At 41.3% G+C, this 14,719-nt stretch overlaps 1 protein-coding gene and 1 non-coding gene across 5 annotated transcripts in view; both read right to left on the bottom strand.

The window, feature by feature from the left end:
* Positions 1-12,928, bottom strand: part of LOC143365287 (solute carrier organic anion transporter family member 3A1-like) — a 100,483-nt gene extending 87,555 nt beyond the window's left edge. For all 4 annotated transcript variants that reach the window (XM_076805334.1, XM_076805333.1, XM_076805336.1 and 1 more), the window contains exon 1: positions 12,662-12,928. The gene's annotated coding sequence lies outside the window, so the exon portion shown is untranslated. The remainder of the gene's footprint in view (positions 1-12,661) is intronic.
* A 1,197-nt stretch (positions 12,929-14,125) lies between these two features.
* Positions 14,126-14,197, bottom strand: Trnap-ugg (transfer RNA proline (anticodon UGG)). The gene has a single exon. It is a non-coding gene; the product is annotated as a tRNA-Pro (tRNA).
* Positions 14,198-14,719: the final 522 nt, after the last annotated feature.

Here is a 14,719-nt window from a genome sequence, read left to right as displayed (position 1 = left end):
AAGATGGAAAACATTGCTATGATATAGCTCATTGTTTCTATTAAATGATACTTTTAGTGTATTAAAATATGATTACATTGTAATATAATATTAGATATATTAGCTGCACAAATAAATCAATTAAAGTATATTTTATTATAACAAATGAGCTATGGTGTATGAAAATAATCTGATACTATAATAATGAATGATGAGAGATTTAGATTTAATAATGCACTGTTACGTCTCCGAATAAAGTGCATTCCAAACGCCCTTGACAATCTACTACTTATGTTACCACTTTTAATCAATATCCTATGCTCACAAACTCAACATTACCTGGTTCAATTATTAAACAGAAAATATTGGCTTGCGACTACTACCGCCCTAACGGTCAACGATAAGTTGCTATTTCGAAGGGAAAATAAATTCTTAACGAGTAATACCTTGTTCACAATCTACAAAGAGTACGTGAACTTCAGACATTGTTCCCAGAAAAAAGAATCAACGATTTCTTATTAAACGAGTGTCTGATTTAAAAGGACGTATGGTTATACAATAAGTTATGGTTGGACTGCGGATGTTATTGTGACAAAAATAGATAGAAAGCTTGAAGAAATTATTACCAAGAAGAAATAAATATCTCCGTGGCTCCTGCTGCTTGCAATTAATTCGGACAATTTTTAGTTTAACGTTAAAAATGTTAAGCTGTCGCTCTTTCTGCAACTCATTGGAGTTAAAACAGAAGAGTATTAGTTTTTGCAGAAAAGAATTCTGAAGAGCACGGTATTTTTCAGATTGTTAGCTGTGCACGGCTATTTAGTAGGCGTGTAATGCTATAATTAAAATCGAGCGGTGTCGGTTTCGTTTAATTGTGTTCGCCGCGGTAGATTACGATTCCCCGCGTTAGAAATCGTCGTTCCCAGTGGGGAAATATGTAACGGACACATTGTGAAAGGAAAAGTTCCACGTTCTCAGGCGGCGCTCCGTGTCGACACGCTCGATTCCATAAAAGAGCGGAGCCCTTGAAATTCTTTCTTAAGCCCGGGCCGATCCTTGGCGATCGGAAGACGGATTATCCTCGACGCGCGTAGGTGGGCTCGAGTCCTTCGTGAAAGGATACGCGGGTAGCAAGAAAGGACATCCTTCCAGGTGTTGACGCACCGGATATAAATGCGGGGTGAACCGCTCGAGACGGGACAATTTTACACCTTTCCCCTCTGACAACACTATTTCCCTCCGGCGCATTGATTAAATAAAAATGTTTCCATTCTCTGCGACAACCACCACCATCTATTTTCCTATCACCATTCCTTGCTCATTTCTCCGTGAAACGTTACAATAATTCAGTAAAAGAACATTGCTGAGCTCTCTAAACATTGTACTGTGTTCTCTGATATTAAATAACAGCATGTACAAAATTAATTTGGCTATCTTCGACGCTAAACCTACCAAGCATTAAAAGTATCTGGTGGATTATTGATATTGTCCACAATTTCTGTATAGAGAAAATTTGAAAATTTATTAATAATTCCTAGCTCGCTTCTTCTTAAGACTGGAATAAATAATTCTCCATTTTGCCAATACCCAATCTAAATACAAACCTTATGTGCAGTAACAATAAAAACCAATGAACGAAATGAAACATGGCAGAAAGATTAAAAGAATATTTGATCAATAAATTAATTGAATTGGTTCGACTTGTTTATTTGCCGTGTAAGCCGCGAAGCGAGAAAGGAACTAATTTAATTGGTAACAAAAAGAGCGAATTTTTATATTCGATTCGGCTTCAATTCACCTGTGAAACGACATTTGTTCTGACTTGTCTGTTTTTGGTCTGGGAATGTTTCGTTATAACGAACGGACAAGAATGAAATGGTAAAATGCTAGCCGAGAGAAAGGCTTCGAACGTGAACTGACAACATTTCGAGGAGAACGCGATGACCAAACAAGATTTTCTGCCGCGTCGTGTTCGTCCCCCTTGGAACTAGCCGTCTTCCCTGTAACATGTTTCTTAATCACGGAATTTCAACGTTGATATCAAGATGACCTGTTTCGAATATTCCAACCCCGCAACGGGTATGCAGGAAGAATATAGGTCGAAATTGTAGAAGGGGATTTTCTGCGTGCGAAGCTCCGCTTTCGGGAAAATCGGCATTGAACGGCGCGCGTTCGGTGCACATGCACCCGTGCCTAGAATAAGTAGAAACGGTAAGTAATGACCAGACGTGCCAGCCAAGTCCCATTCAATAGCACGCGCACCTGGCCGACATTCAAAACGAACGTTTTCGAAAAAGACACGGGCTAGAAACGAATCTTGTTTCGCGTTTTGAGCTTCCCCTTTTTGCTGCAATTTCGAACAAGATTTTTCAACTTGCGCATTTTTCCTGAAGTAGTTTCATACCGGTTACCCGGTTATTAGGCTGTGAACATTTTGTGAATTTTTCTGCAGTTATAAATGTGTTGCATGCAATTTAAAAATATCGAAAATCAACGAATATTAACGGTTTTAATAAATTTGCACTGCGTGCGGATGCAGTCCACTATCGAACAGCCTCGTGCCGCGTTGGCAGTGCTAAAAATACAATGAGTAATCTTATTTGGCATTAAAAAGTTTCGATTTCGAGTACATAGTAAAACTATTGCCGCCAACGTGGAACATTAATTTTAACACGAGCCACCGAGAGAGGTTAGAGAGGCGAGCGCGAGTTACAAGTAACTTTTTGTCATTCATAACCGAGTTTAATCAATACTTCTGCTTCATGAAAAGCTACTATTATTTTTAGCACACCCAATACATGGAAGTTCAATCTCAGCAAGGAGTGGGCACAGGCAATAAAAAACACGATGAAAGCACACATCGGCTGGCAGTGCACACCGTTAGAAACCGAGCTCCCACATATCCGTGGAAAATGAATGTCCATTAAAGTTCAGACACGAAACCATAACGCCAAATGAATATAATGAAATGAGAAAAATTCGCGTATACCGTGCTCTCGTTCCGAATGCATAGAATTATTTTTAAAGTGGTGTTTATGGTACAGAATAAAAAGCAATCATCGGGAGTCGACGAGCCGGTCGCTATTTTAATAAGAAGGTAATACAGTTTAAACTTCGTTTCCCTCCCTTTCAGTTTAATGAAAATGACGCTGGACTTTGACGGTCCGTGGGAAACATTATCAAGTATGCTGCAAATAGAAAAGTTGACATACAAATATTTAACGCAAAGAATAAATATTGTGTGTTGGGGGATTGTGCTCAATCAGAAGACTGAAAGTGATCTTAAACGAATTTTTTCCTCAGAAAACCGTTCAGCTTTCTTTAGAAACCGTTTTGGTATTTAAAAGTGTACATTTTAAAGAGTGCCTCATGATTTTTTTGTTTAAAAATATTCACCAATTACGAAGTTGTGTTACGTTCGGTGTGAACAGGCCTTTTCGACAGGTCCTCCAAAAATCAATCCTAACTTCGCAACTGATGAATATTTTTTGATAAAAAAATTACGAGGTACTCTCTAGGATATGCTATTTAAGGTGCCAAAAATATTTTTCGAATAAACCTTGACGGTTCCTGAGAAAAAAATTCCCAAAGATCACTTTTCTCAGGAATCCCACAATGATCGACAGAGACAAGGTAACCTTTCCCCTCGATTCGTGCTCCCTCTCCTCATCTGACGACACTGGCCAGATCAAGACTTCTTCCCCCACTCTCATTTCCCCTTCTACCGCGCTATTCCCCCCTGCTTCCCCCTGCGGACCGGTCACGTGACGCGTTTCGTTTCTGTCGCGTATACTCGGCCACAGGCAGAGAGGGGGTAACCTTTTCCCCTCAATTCCTGCTCCCTCCCCTCATCTGACGACACTGCCGACCGATCTGCGAGAAGATCTGCTCGTTATCGTCCAATAAATACTGACGGCTTGCCAATGAACGTCGACGATTCATTACATCCGGTATAATTTATTACAGCCGGTGCACAGGCTCGCGGCGCCGAAAGCCAACAATAATTCGAAACCGCAAAAGCGGTGAACGCGATCGCGTATTATGTGCCGCATACAAAGAGCAAAGCCGTCTAATTTCCTGGGGCATAACGGGCCGCCGTGAAAGTCATCACAATACAATGACGAATAATGGCGGCGTCTCCGGCCGCCCTCTACCAACTCTATCTCTACGTGCATGCGACCGTCTCGAAATTAATTCGGTCAATCCTCCGATCATTACTTTCTGCCAGGTGCCATTCCCACGAACGAATTGCGGATCTACCGTGAATTAATAATGCAACACCTGACACACCTGCAGCTGCCACGGAAAACGACGAAAGAGATTGTATAACCACTGTATCATAGTAACGAGCGCAATCGACGGCACCAGGGACAATTAGGTTGCACAAAGTTGCATCCCCGATGTTTGCCTTACGAAATTGTAATTAGTCTCCTGTGTACAATCGTCTCTTTCGTTTGCTGGATCAGCGGAATTCTTGCAGTTTTAGCAAATTACAACTAACAAACGGGCCGCGGATTTTGGTGGATTTACAACGGAAATGGATCCATCGAAATTACAGAGATATTAAATTACTTTTCTTACTGTTTCTTACAATTGACTGAGACAATCTATACTTTGCATACGCAGTCATAAGTGAAACGCATAGAAATGATTGGACTGTAGATGTAAATTTTTGACAAAAGTTCACGAACGTAGTTGTTCATGGGCGAGCTCGCAAAATTTCGAATAAAAATGTAGCTCAGTTTCCGTTCGAAACAAAAATTTCTAAAAATTCAGGTACGCGGATCAACCGTTTCCTAACAAGTCTGAAAAATTTCTAATAAATCTGTCGCCGAGTTTAGCTTCGGAATAAAATTGTTTCGAGCCGGTTTGGTCAAGGCTGGGAACGGCACAGCACGAAAAGCAGACTGCAAAATCGGTTTTGTTCGATCGGCACCGAAAATTACGGATACACGAGAACCGGCTGAAACAAGGTCAGCCGGCAACCACGTTCACGCGAACGCTGTTCATTATTTCGTTGCGGCTAGCTCACCCCCGAAGCAACGCCCACCACCAACGAGAGACGATAACGAAGAAATGCGCGTCGCGTTATCGGGACGAATAGTCAACGGGGCACGTGTACACACGTGACTCTCGGTTTCGGTGCGTCCAACGTGGAAAATCATCGATGGAAAACTGATGGATCCGGTGTCGGACAACTGAAAGATTGTTCCAATAATGTTCGATTTTCTTCATTACAAAAAGGAGCCCGACTGTAACAAATTCTTATCGACTGAATAACATCTGCTCAGTTTTCGGTAGCGAGATCTTAGCTTTATTCAAAGCACTAGAAGTAATCAAAAAGTCCACTGGGACTAGATTCACAATTTTTACAGACTCAAAGAGTGCTACTATGGCCATTGAAGATTTGGAAACAACCGATGAATGTATCCAGGAAATACATTTTTGAAATACAAATTTTGCTGAATTCCATACGCATATGGGTATACAGGGTAACGAAAGCGCTGATAGAGCAGCCAAATTAGCAGCCTGCAACACAAAAATGAAACAAATCACCCATTATACCAGACTAAACGATCTTACAAACCACCTAAATGAAATTTTTAGGAAACAGCTATTTGACAAAATTAAAAGAAGTTACATAGAAAAATACCATAATGAAGGAGCGGATCTTGAGTGGCGAAAATTTCCAAGTCCAGTAGATCGTCAAATTCAAACTTCAATTTCTAGAATCAGAATTGGGCACTCAGAAATAACCCATTCATTTTTGTTAAATAAGAAAGAAAACACGATCTGCGATATATGTAAAGTACCAGTTAACATAAATCATCTAATAATAGAATGCAAAAAATATGAGAGTTGCCTGGATCCTTACCCATTCTGTTAGGTTCTAAGGAGTATATCGCCGGTCTTGCCCAGTGTATCAAGGACACAAATACGTATAAAATATTGTTAGAAAATGTACCGTGTTGCTAATGACCTTTGATGTTGAAGCAACATCAAATAAATAAATAAAAGGAGATTTGTTCGTAAAAACAGTACAGGACTTCGAGGCCGCGGCCCATGGTCCGGCGAATTTCCACCGGGTCCGTTACAAATTCATGGCCACGCGAACCGCATAATTCGTATCGCGATGTTTCTTTCGCCACGAGAGGATCGGAAAGTTTCTCCACTTTCGCTACCCAAGCGCCAGCGTAACGCTAGTTTCGCTACCGCGTCGTTCTTCCTAATAATTCACCGACGAGATATCTTTGCTCCGCAGTTAAGCAAGTCTCCTAAAAAGACAACTTTTTTAATGGACCGAGTTGCTCGATAAATTCGTTCGAATTGAACGGAAACTTTTTCGACAATTATTACCATTATTCGATCATTAACCGGCCTAAGATAAGGGCGCGGAGCGGAGCAGTAGCAGCGGATGGTTTCATCGCTTGCGGTGTCTATTGATTTTCGGAGCAGCCGGCCGCGTTATGTCTTCATTTTTGCGATCATGATCGTTGCGCGAATGTATTCTTCTTACAGCATAAATTGTAATTTGCAGGCAATTTCGTTGTGAGATTCGATTTCTGCTCGTGTTTTCATTTTTACGATCGTCGCATGAATGTTGTATTCTCTGTGCGAAATAAATTGTAACTTTGGGATGGTGCAGTTCTGTCCCGGTGCGAGCTTTGATAGCAAGTTATTTGATGACAGAAAAAGAGATGATAAGAGTGGCAGCGTATTTCGCTGCATTCGCGGTTGCTGACACAGATACACGGTAACCGTGTTTCGTAGTTTTGATGGTTGCAGACCGAATTCTCTATAATACAGTTCCAACTTTATAATACGCTCCAGTTCTCGGCTTTTTTTCTCTATTTTATCGAGCTTTCCTTTTAGCCCCCGTCACCGGGTGACCTGGGATTATGGGGAAATTTTTGTTCGACTCGTGGAGTACGTACCGCCGTATATTATCATTCCTGTGTGAATTATATCAATTCTCTTCACTTCTCGATGCTTGTCGGGCCTTCTAGTCTATGTCTAATTTTTGTTGGATCCAGAAGTACAAAAAGAGAAGTCAACAAACCTTTTAGTGATAAATAGTTAAGAAGTTCTTCTGAACATTCACAGAGGATTCACCGAACATAGATTCTAATTCACTTCTTCCGTGTGAAGTTTGTTTCGAAGTGAGTGGATTGTTCTGAGTGGTTTTGGTGACCATCTAGTTGACAAACAGTGAAACTATATCCATAAAAGTTCGTTTATCTGTTTAGATAGTTTCACAACAAGTGACTGAACACTGAAAATATATCAACACATATTTATGCAGTTTAAGTGGATCATCACAGACTAAACACGTGAATACAAACAAACGTCCACTGTTGCTGAAAATCATGTTACATTTCGCGGCCTCCTCTGTCAGCAATTTATTGAACGTTATCAACTCGCGGGTTAGCGACGGCTTCCAGATACAAGAGAACGCCCGCCCACTTTTATCAATTATGCCACATCCTGTTACAGATAGGAGACAAATTGCATAAACCACCGACGCGGAGATGAATTTCTACTGAAAAGACCGAACGCTCGAGCGGATTCTCGTCGCTCGGAGCAGAACAGAAACGCGGGGAACACCGTGCAGAAATGATTCGCGCAGTTTCGCGACAGACTCGCAGTTTCCGGCAAGCTAGCGGGAATAATATGACGAACCGCGGAACACGGTGTGTATCCGGAATTTTCGCCGAGGAGTTTGCAAAACCGGATCGAGGCCGAGGCTCGGAAACCCGATACTTCGATCCGCCGTCGTCGGAGCGTCGCGTGCATTTTTAATGCCGGTTAATTACCCGATACAAATCGCGTCGAACGGTAACAGCTGCCTACCGTTCGAAATTAGCGGCCATTCGTTCACCGGCGTCGCCGATTTTCGACGACGCGATCCGCCGGAATCGTTACGAGGCGTTTTATATGCACCAGCGCCGGGGATAATCGATGCGCATACCGATCGATACCGAGAAAGCAATCGAGAGTAAACGCTACAGGTTCAATCTTTCCGGCGAATTTTACCGGTAAACTTACCACGGTCAGATGACCGGTTTTCTATTTAATTATTGAAATTATGAACACGTTCTAGTGACACAGGAACCGTATAAACTTCATACTCTGACGATTCTTGCGGACATTTTTCAATTTATTTAAAAAATTGAGCATGCCAGGGAACATCTAATTGTTCCATCTCAAAGGGCGATCTTTTGACCTACAAAAACGTTGATAAAAGTTAAAAGTCACATCCCGTTTGTGAAAGACAAACGAAACAGCTTCGCAAGACGCGTCTTGCTGACAGTCGTATCTTCTGACGCAGATATTATTGTTTGTCGCGAGATATTACAATCTAATCTGGCATTTTACTGTTAAATTGTTTGTAACGAACGCGCACAACAGAAGAACGATTACGTAATCGCATGCAATAGATAGTTCTATTACTTTCGAACGCCCCGAAAAATGACCACCGCGGCGAGGTTGGGAACCATTGCCACTGCGACGCGTTTTGCTCAAACATGTTGTTTTGTATCTTCGAAATGAACCGTGATATTTCAATTTTTCCAACGCCGTTCATAGATCAAAGAGTCGCTCTTTCTCTGGGAGTAATTACATTTTCTCCCACGCATTCAGTTTTTGAAATAAATTGAAAAATACTCCAGAAGAATACAAGAATTGATTCTAGGTGACCTTTTCACTTGAACCATTATTTACACAAGTTTCTCAACTAATAATATAATATTAAACTATATCACCTTGTTCGGGAGAATTCACAGAATCCTGCTAATCAAATTAGAATTGCGTTGCTATTCCGATTTAAGCTCAAGACGTTTTCGAAAATCAAAACGTGCTCCTTCCATTCGAAATCGATTTGCTCCCGAACTACCGATGAAAATGAACAAAAATTTTGAATTCGAGTGATACAAAGGACATGGACGCAGAGATATATTAAAGACACTAACGGAGATCAATTTTTAAAAAGTTTTCAAGTATTATTGAACAATATCGCCGAACCGATGCGTCGAGGGTCAGATAGCTGCAGGGCAGAAGACGGGGAGACAATTTATGATGTTTTTAACAATGCCCGGTTCACCAGGCTCGTCACGGGCCGACTAATTAAGCAGCAACGCCGAGTTGCCGGCCCCCGTTAGTTGGTGTGACGATTAAAAGCCCGGATGCGAGACATCGTTTTGCATAGGACAAGGTCAGAGTCCTCCAGGACGACTGCGGCGATATTACTTTGGTCGAGTTCTGGGTAACGCCGCCGAATTGTAGAGCAACGAAGACGTAGAATAAAAATAGTTCGACTGACGAGGACGAGGACGGGGTTCAAGACCTCGCTCGCAGACACTGCGCTCAGATGATAACGTTATCAGTCGAATTACGGCACAGCTGTGTTTGCGCGTAAACACGCGGGCCGGGCTAACGACACCAACTATGGCGCACTAAGCCCCTACGTCGTAATCAACGATTTTTTACGGTGCCGGAGACACTATACTAAAAACGGTAGGTACAACTTCGTTTATTCGAGCCCGGAGATGCGTCTCAATTTTCGGTCTCGTCGATAATTTCCGGTATTGTCATAATTACACGGCTTTTATGCATTTACGAGAAAAATGGGTGGATGCAATTTCCGCTGGTAGAAATATTCAATGAATTTCATCAAAATTCATTAAAACTACTCCATAGAAATAAGTTCCTCAAGAGAAGATCCATAGTCTAGTGGGCGAACACCTTAATCTGATTGTATCCTCAATTCATCAGCCACTGTGTTCCGGAATATTTTTTAATCAAATTTTAAGGAGACATTGGAGAAACTGGTTATGAAGATACTCTGCAAAAAGTTCAAAAACATTTTTAAAAACGTCGTACATTTTTCCCAATGGTTAAATATCGACACCAGACGTATTAATTCCAGATAATTAAGGGAGCGATTGATTCCAGATTTGATAAAACTGAAAACATGTTTAGCGAAGTTTCTTTGAATTCTTCACCGCGAGGCTGACTTCATATTACAAGGGGAGGAGTTAGGGTACTCCTCGCGACAACTGGGAGGCGTAAGTAGCCAGTATTAGAGATTTAGTTTCTTCAACCCCCCGAGCGTCTCGATTGCGCGTCACCCCTGTAAGCAGAGCTGGATGTGCCCCCCACGTGAAAAATATACAGGGTGTAAAATCGACAGGGAGACAGTGTGCTCATGTTTCGAGTCCCGAGACAAACGAGTTGACCGAAACACGAGTAGACTCGGGAGTATCTTTCTCCTAATCTCTGTTTCAATGTATAACGTCAACGGCCATTCGAACGCAAAAACAAAGTTCGACCATGATGATTCGCTGGTAGGGAATGTTGTTCGTAATCTCCAATTTTTCGACGGCTGTAGACAGTGCCGTTATGGTGCCTCTATGGGCCATTTTTCAACAAAAGAGACGCCGGAGGTCGTAACAGCTGTTCACCTCCGCCGAGATAGCTCGAGACCGACGACACTCGTGCTGCTTAGAGCGGAAAGGACAGCTATTGTAGCTGCCCGGGTCTCTTCTTTCGGAGAACGGACCATAGTGCCTTTCTCGGGCAATAAAATGTCCTGCGGCATCGATAGGCTCTTCTTGTCAGAGACCCATCCCGTCTTAAATTTCCGTCTGGCTCTCTCGGTCCCGAGATGTAAAAGCTGATCAGCCCAAAAAAAAAGGTTTTACGAGTCCGCCGTGTACACGGTGACTCACGAAATAATGGACCCACGAGCTGGTGAAACACCCAATTTCCATGATTTACTTCCGGTTTGGAGCTGTGTCGGAAACAGTGCAATGTGCCGGTATGTATCTATGGCAAAAACGTTTGAAAAATTTAAAAATATTGTTGCATTATTTCCAGCTTGTTACAATCATTAGGAAAAGAAATGAACTCCTATGCGGCTCCTATAGCTTGAAATTAATGCACACAATTTTGCAGAAAAATCCACAGTCGTGTCATTAATAATACCGTTATTTGCAGGCGTTATTAAATAATATTTTGTCTACAAAGCTTGAAGCATATCAAAATGTACAGAAAGTAAGATATGGGTCAAAGGTAACCCGATATTCGTTCGCAGCGACGCTATTTCCGGTTTGTTGGTCGAGAGTTAAAGTTCTGTTAAGCATGAGAAAAATACGTGTAGGGAAGCGAACTTTCTCGTGTGGGCGATTTGTTTTTCCGTTAGCAATTTTACCGTATATAACTCGATCGCTTGGTATAAACAATGAGAATATGATGTGAAGAGACACAACAAATGATAGAGTAATACTCGTCAACTATAAGTGCGTACAATAAAGAACAATCTAGATTGGATTAACAAACGTTGCCTATTTATTCGGACACACGGTATACGGGATAAAAAGCATTCGCCACATCTTATTTGCTTTGACGCGTCCGCTGACGAAGTAGCAGCCGCCACAAAGAGTTCCGACACCCGAAATAATTTATCCGATGCAACGAAGACTAAAAAGTTAAGACTCGGCTCGAGATTTTTTTTCCGCCATCCCCCTAGCATCTTTTACAAGCGCTAATAAAATGTAGTACACACGTATTCCCAAAAAAATAGATAATTTAGGGTGAGGGTAATTATACTTATTTTTAAAGCACAATGAATCTAAAAAAATTAAGACTTAGCTCGAGAATTTGACCCTCCAGCATCTTTTGCAACTAATCACTACTCAAGCGTGGCACACACGTTCCTCCAAAAACTAAATATATTCAAATATTTCATTTGAAAATAAATACATCCTAAATATTTCAACCCTCCAGCAACTCGTACAGCTAACCAAGAAAATGTACTCGAGGCGCCGTCGCGACGACGAATATTAAAGTCCGTAGAAGTAATTGCGTCAGCCATGGTTACAGCACGGTGTACACAAATTGAAAGAAAACCACAAGGTGTGCTCTCTCCAGCCACTGTATCTTATCCCCTAAGTACGCGTGGCCCGACGAAACCGACTTCCGTCCTTGTTGTTTACCGTCGGTGCGCACGTACCCTGCGTAACGATGATAAAAATCCGGGGGAGAGCTATGATCCTCCGCCATCCGAGATAACAAAAGACAACGTGTGCGTGGGGATTCGTCGAGGGTCCTATGGTTTTCCGCATGCAGTCGAGGAGCAACGACAGATAACAAGCGATAAGAATCTCCCTCTCAACAGGCGAACCTGTCCGGGATCTCTGGCTGCGGGATTACAGAAACTTTCCTCTGACCTATTTACCGATGATGCTGCTGCTGCACGGCCCGCAAAACGCTGGGTTCCGATTTCGAGAACGCTTTTTTACCGAGGGAGCAATCTATTGTTCCACTTGGTTCTTTATAATTAACCACCAATTCATCTGAAACCCTACAAAATTACCAAAAAGCATCACCATACCCCAGTTCCGGCGGTTGCTAACCGAGTCTATTGTTGATACCATCACGAGTCGGCGAGCAATAAACGATAACAATGGTTGTTTATTGCTACGGGTGCAGGGGGATCGAATCTTTTGTGGCTCGAAAGTTCGGGTTCACGGGACTCGGAATCGCACTTCCCGGACAGATCGCATACCAGCGTTTCGGGTGGAAAAAGGTCACTCGAATTCGCTGAGATGATCGATGGTGAAATTGCACGGTGGATGATGGTTTTCGGGGAATGTGATCGAATTAGGATACGAGAAGGACTCACCGAAAGGACGCTCGAACCACCTCTCGAGACTCCTTTGTATCCAGGGCAGTGAAAAATCCTCGTGACACCGAGATTACCGAGGTTTGCATACATCTAAGCACACACATCAAACACTGGCCCCGGGCACTGAACGATTCTTCGACGCACGCTCTCGCCACGTACTCTCGCGATCTGACCGGTAGATCGGTGAGAATCACACGAAAATCACATTGATAGCGTTCCGACCGTCAGCTTGCTTCGGTGATCGTAGACCAGCTGTGTTTTTGCCCGACCATTGAGGAACTGGTGCATGCGCGCCGCGAGCTCGCGACGCCATCTTGGACGTTCGAGAGGAGTAGGGAAACTTGCCGCGCGAGATTTGAAACGGCCGCGGGGCGCTCTGGGAAATTAGTGGGGGATCTTCGGTTTTTCGTAATTGAAAATTGATTGATCTCACCGGAGAATGTCAATGAACATTTTAGTTTATCGGATTTGCATGCATTTACATGTGTGTTAGGGAATAACTTCTGTGATTAACGAATTTTAATATCAATTCTTATGTTAATGTACACGTCCTACTTGTTTTCAAGGTTTATTGAAAAATTGCGAAATTGTTTTAGCTCACCGTTCTTTAGATAATTTTATGTTACTTTATACTTGTAAAATCTTAAATATGATGACATCTAATTTATTGGACATTGTAGTCAATTTTAATTATCCACATAGGAGTCAGTGTTTAATTAAAATTTTCTTTTATAATAATCAAAGAGGTTAGAAAATGCATTGCCGAGTCGATACATTCATTTTTACAACGTCACTGTTTTTATTCACTTTTGTTCTGCTTGATTGTTACATAGAATATAAATAAAAGGTTATGAACTGTATAGTTTTGAGTAACCGATATTGCAATGTAATAAAATTACGTGTAAAATTCCACTTTTATCTTTATCTTAACGTGCAGTGCTGCTGTACCGAAATATCGTGGCTTCCATTTTCGTGAAATATATTTTGTTCGTTAATTAAACTTTGGATAGTTAAAATGTGTGACTAATTAGACCGTATCTCTATAAATGTTTACTCAAAACGTGACATCAAGAAGACTGACGGGGATCTTGTGTATTCAGTGATAGAGCCTCGGCATAAATTATGTAGATTGATAAAGAAGTAAATGACCTAATTGCGAATATGAATCAAAATATGTTCGATAAGAGAGCTATGTACCATGTTCCCAAGCTCTTTCTATTTTTCGAAATATTATATTTATTATGATATTGCTTGAATAAAATTTGTCTTCATTTTATTGCAGTTCATAATTTTTATTTTCCTTCCGCGTTGAACTAGCCGCTCTTAGTTAAGTAAACTACATCACGCGAGTGAAATAATAATAATAATAAAGACGATTTTTTAAAAAATCATCGTTGGAAACGAATCCCAGTCTGTGTACTTTTCAGTTGCATTTATAAAATTGAAAATCAAAAAAAAATCGGGCCTCTCCGGGATTTGAACCCGGGACCTCCTGCACCCAAAGCAGGAATCATACCCCTAGACCAAGAGGCCTGATGGTAGAAGTTTTAATAATTTCAATCATGAATTTTCTAAATAATTGAAACATATTTCTACTTATAAGTTTGTAATCGTATCTAAATAATCAATAAGAATCTAAATAAAACGAATAGGATTAGATTTGTGCGTTCCAGTCTTATCTATTAAAATATTACATTTTCGACGTCTGTAATAGTACATTATAAGTTATTTTAATATATTATGTATAATTATAATGTGTATAGTTTACAGATTGTAAATAAAGAATGATTGCAAAATATAGCAATACAAAATAATTTGCATTATCTCTGTTGGTAAATAAGTTTGTAGCTACAGAAGATATCGTAAGATGGTAATGTAACCGACCGCACGAAAGTTTTAAGATTCTTATCACAGACGAGGTATAGACGTAGACCAATCACCGAATGCACCGACGAGATATTTACAAAGACTGTCACCCCCGTGTTAAACTGCGAGTCTCAGAGTGGGTCCCAGGTGGGTGCTGGGAGATATAAGAACATGGAACTATCACTACAG

This window comes from Halictus rubicundus, chromosome 2 (assembly GCF_050948215.1).
Source record: "Halictus rubicundus isolate RS-2024b chromosome 2, iyHalRubi1_principal, whole genome shotgun sequence".
Lineage (NCBI taxonomy): Eukaryota > Metazoa > Arthropoda > Insecta > Hymenoptera > Halictidae > Halictus > Halictus rubicundus.
Note: the sequence above shows the minus strand (reverse complement) of the source record. Positions and strands in the feature narration are given on the sequence as shown.